Source organism: Silene latifolia, chromosome 2, assembly GCF_048544455.1.
Source record: "Silene latifolia isolate original U9 population chromosome 2, ASM4854445v1, whole genome shotgun sequence".
In the NCBI taxonomy this organism is placed as follows: domain Eukaryota; kingdom Viridiplantae; phylum Streptophyta; class Magnoliopsida; order Caryophyllales; family Caryophyllaceae; genus Silene; species Silene latifolia.
The window spans coordinates 108,835,286-108,840,424 of NC_133527.1; the positions used below are offsets into that span (position 1 = coordinate 108,835,286).

The 5,139-nt window shown below is 39.6% G+C and overlaps 1 non-coding gene across 1 annotated transcript; it reads right to left on the reverse strand.

The window, feature by feature from the left end:
• Window positions 1-4,697: 4,697 nt before the first annotated feature.
• LOC141645583 (small nucleolar RNA R71) lies at window positions 4,698-4,804 on the reverse strand. The gene has a single exon (XR_012545061.1). It is a non-coding gene; the product is annotated as a small nucleolar RNA R71 (small nucleolar RNA).
• Window positions 4,805-5,139: the final 335 nt, after the last annotated feature.

The window sequence follows — 5,139 nt, forward strand, 5'->3', positions numbered from 1 at the left end:
TTATGGATGAATTGGATGTTAAGCATAGGCAAATTGTCCACTATGAGTGGAAACCTACCATTTTCATTGAGTGTAAATCTTTGGGTCATTTCTCTCGTGATTTCAGAAGAAAAGACAAGCAGCCAAAGGGGCCTGTGCGTGGTAGGAAGACTTGGGTACCAAAGAAGAAGGTTACTTCCAATCCACAACCAGCTGCTGCTGTGCAAGCAGCTACAGTGACAGCTGCTGCAGGGCCTGTTGCTGTTACTTTACCTGAACAGTCTAGAGTGATGATGTCTAGGAGTGGGGAGGGACCTACTGAAGGGGTTGGTGCCTTTGTTACACCAATGCCCTTCTCTTTTCATCCCTCCTTCTATCCCTCAAGAATCATTACCCAATTGACTAGGCAGGGTGGGATAAGTGTGAATAGTGGTAGGAGGACCTTCCTGAAAGTATTAGAACGATCTATTCATGTTAGGGAGGTATGTGAAAGTGAAGTGGTTGATAGTTTACCCTTGTTAGAGAATGAGTAGCATTGGGTTTTGGAATGTTCGAGGGTTTAATAGTAGTAATAAGTAGACTGATGTTAGAAGGTTTTTGCACCTAAATAATGTAGGTTTATTTGGTATTTTAGAAACTAGGGTTCAAATAAACTCTATAAATAAGGTCCATAATGGATTGGGTGCTAATTGGTCTTTAGTCACTAATATTAGTAGTCATGAAGGTGGTAGGATTTGGCTTGTTTGGGATCCTATGAACTATAAGGTTGAGGTTATTAGTAATGAAGCTCAAGTTATTCATACTAAAGTGACCTTTCTTCCTTCTGGGGTGCACTGGTGGGTCTCAATGGTCTATGGTTTCAACAGAATTGCTGAGTGGATTCCCCTATGGGAGTCTCTTACTAATATGTTTGGCATTATTGATGGTCCATGGGTGGTCATGGGTGATTTTAACAATGTCTTGGCTATGAATGAAAGAATTGGTTCTGAGGTTACTAATGCTGAGTTGAGGGGGTTTCAGAATTGTATTGCTGCCTGTGGCTTGATGGATATTCCTGCCCATGGGGCTTTCTTCACCTGGAATAACAAGCACGAGGTTGGGGACAAGGTCTACAGTAGAATTTACAGAGTTCTGGTGAATGATGATTGGCTCATTCATTTCCGTGAGTCTCATACTATGTTCCATCCTGAGGGTTTATTCGACCATTGCCCATGCACCATAGCTCTTTGGCCAGAGGTGATAAGGAAGAGAGGGAGTTTCAAATACTTCAATATGTGGGGGAGTGAGCCTACTTTTGGAGATATTGTCAAACAGGTGTGGGATCAACAGATTGAAAGCCATACTATGTTTCAAGTTGTTAAAAAATTGAAGTTGTTAAAGCAACCTCTGAAGGCTCTGAATGCTGCCAGCTATGCCAATATTGAGACTGCTGCCAATGTGGCTCTGATCCACCTCCATGATATTCAGTAAAAGCTACAGTTGGACCCTTCCAATGTGCTGTTACAACAAAATGAAAAGGTGGCTACAAAAGCTTATAGAGAGTTGGACAAAGCTAGGGTGAGTTTCCTTAGCCAAAAAGCTAAGACCCAATGGTGTAGTGAGGGGGATGAGAATACTAGCTATTTTCATAGTACTCTGAAAGCTAGGCGTTTGCAAAATAGAGTTTTCTGTATTCTGGATAGACATGGTGTGCTGCAAGATACTAATGCTGGTATTGAGGCAGCTTTTGAGGATTACTACAAGAATCTTTTAGGGACCAGTAAGTGGGTTGGCAACGTTCATGTCCCAACTGTGAGACAAGGTGTGACTGTTTCTGAGACACAGGCTGCTGAGTTAATTAGGGATGTGACTGATTCTGAAATATATGAAGCATTGGTTTCTATTCCTCCCAACAAATCTCCAGGACCTGATGGATATACTTCCCAGTTTTATAAAGATGCTTATTCAATTGTTGGTAAGGATGTCATTCAGGCTGTCAAGGAGTTACTTTTACTACTGGTAAGCTTCTGAAACAAGTGAATTCTACCACTTTGACATTGATTCCAAAAAAAGATAGACCTCCGAGTGTGTCTGACTTCAGGCCTATTACCTGTTGTAACGTCCTTTATAAGATCATTTCCAATATTATTTGTAATAGAATGGCCAATGTCCTACCTGAGATCATTAGTGCCAATCAGAGTGCTTTTATCAAAGGGAGGGAGATTGTTGATAATATCTTAATATGTCAAGATTTAGTGCGGCTCTTGATGTGACCATTATTTGAGCATATTTAGTCCCCGAATTAGCCTCGTTCCTATGCTTTTTAGTGCATATTCGGGTCATTTACTATCTTTAGTCCTTTGTTTTGCATATTCTTTGAGGTTTTGTTTCCTTGGTAGGAGAGGAGTGAAAACCTTGCATTTTCATGGCAAAATGGAGCTAAATTGATCGAATCTAATGACCAAGCATCGAAGAGAAGACAAGACTAGAAGGCCTTTGTACATATTATAGTAGATGGGCAATGATGAAGAAATCCTTGCATCCCCGACTAAATCCCGGAGGATTATTGGAAAAAGAAAAGAAGAAAAGAAAGTTGTGATGAAATGCGCCCGTCCAACTAGGCAAGACGCCCGTCCAAGACGTGAGGAATCCGAGCTTCTTTGCCATCAAGACGCCCGTCCAACCATGCCACAATCCGCTCGTCCAGCCATGAAGACGCCCGTCCATCCACCAGGGAATCCGCCCGTCCCGACACCTTGGATGCTCGGATTCTCTTACAGGCCCACACGACCTTTTCTTCCCTCCATGAAAGATGCGCATATTTATGAAAGACCGGCAAAAAGGAGACTCTCATCCTTTCTGAGAGGAGCGATTCCTCAAGGACTTAATCGTCATTTAAGCCCATAGTAAACCCTAATTTGTGTACCTAATCCCCACTATAAATACCCCATTAGTCTAATTAGATGAATCATGTTCTTCTTATCAATCCTTAGTGTAGTTTATATCATTCTAATCTCTTCTTAATCTTGTAATCAACTTCTAATCAAGTCTTAATACAAATCTCATTTCCTTAATTTTTCTTTTGTTCATCTTTTATTTTGGGTAATTGAAGATTATTTGGATTATTATTGGGAGATTGACAACCTTCCAATCAATCATCAAGTACTTCTATTATTCTTTGCTTTATTTTGGAATCATTAGTAGGTATAATTCTCTTAATCCCTTTTTAATTATTGTTAATCATCTTCATTTATTCATCATGTTTTGCTTTGTTAATGTTAATGTGATTGACAACCTTGTTAACATGTTAAACTTGATAATGAGTGAGTAGTTTCCTTAACTAGGGTTAATGGGTAATTAGGGGAAACCAACATGGGGGATGATTCATGCTTAATTTAATATGTTTTCATAGTTTATTTTCTTGCTTGTTGTGATCTCAACTTATGCACATGTTATGTTTGATGAAATGCGAGCCTATAAATCCTTGCATTTTTTTACCCATCACTTACCTTTTCAATGAGACTTGTAAGACATAAACCAACTCGAGTCTCATTAGACCATGCATATAGTTGAGTAGGGAGGATTAAGTCGACTTGTAGGTGTTGTACAATCTAATCGATTCGGCTCCGGGACCCAAACCTTCCTAGGATTGTAAGATATAAACCAACTCGATCCATCCCAACAATAATTGCTTGGTTATAATTTGAGAATATGTTTGTATGATCAATTCCCATGAATCCCCTATGACCCCATGACACCCTAGTGCTTTTAACCAATTGTTTACATCTCTTTTTAATCATCTTACTTGTTTACTTTTATTGCTATTTAGTTTAGTGATCTTCTCATCTCAACCCCAAATCGTGACACCCCTAGACACCGCTACTTGCAATCAAAAATCCTACATCAATACCCGTCCCTTGGGATCCGACCTTTACTTGCCTCTTTACTAATAGTATAGTTGTTTTCTGAAGTTATAAATATTGTTTTGGTCTAGGTGCTCTTAACGACAAGTAACCGAAAACTAAATCTCCAAGTGAGTCCGACCAAAAATGGCGCCGTTGCCGGGGAAGGTGTTAACTTGATTTTATTTTCTTAGATTGTTATTAGTTGTGTCTTTCTTTGCCTTGGGGAAGTAAAACTCCTCAAGGTTTGTTCTAATTTTTTTCAAGTTGTTTGACATTTTGCATGTCTAGAAGATCACAAGGTAACTTGTTACCCATTGATCACGAAATTGAAAGAACTTTGACAAACAATAGAAGACTTGCTAGAAGTACTTTGAGAGGTATAAGTGAGGTTGTAGATATTCAACCAAATACTATTGAGTTCATCAACCCTTTTGCAAGAGAAGGTGAGGAGAACCCAACACAAAATCAACCCACAATGCCTAAATTTTCATCACATTCCGTACTAACCGAGGAGAACCTACCCAATGGTACTCCCACACCACAACACTTAATCGGAAATTTCATTGCTAAATCCGCATTTATCCAATTAGTCGAAAGAAGCCAATTTGGGGGGATGCCTAGTGAAGACCCTCATTCTCACATGGAAACTTTTTGTGACTATTGTGATGCGATCTCACAAACCGGTGTAACTCAAGACCAAATTCGATGGGTCTTATTTCCTTTTTCTCTAATCGGCACCGCAAAACAATAGTTGAAAGGCCTTGATAAGGCTATTCTTGGAAGAAATTGGCTCTAGCTTTCTACAAAAAATTCTACCCTCCGGAAAAGACTAACATTCTAAGAGCTCAAATTACGGGTTTTAAGCAAAGGGATGAAGAATCTTTGTATGAAGCTTGGGAGCGATTCAAAGGAATTTGTCGCTCGTGTCCCCATCATGGACTTAGCGAGTGGTTCTTGGTACAATAATTTTGGAATGGTCTTTATGAAGACTCAAGAAGCATTCTCAACATGGGATCAAATGTTATGTTCACCAAAGTTGACGATAATCAAACTTGGAACAAGATTGAGGAAATGGCGGTCCATAACTCAGAATATAGTAGATCTCGCAAAGCTACTAGAGAGGAAAGCATGAAGTGGACTCTATTACTCAATTGGGTGCTCAACTTAGTGCTCATATTGATACCATTAACTTGAAGTTTGAGAAGGCTATGGCTAAACTTTAAGAAGCCTCAAAATCACCAAAGCATCATGTTAATGCCATGGTAGCATCTCCATC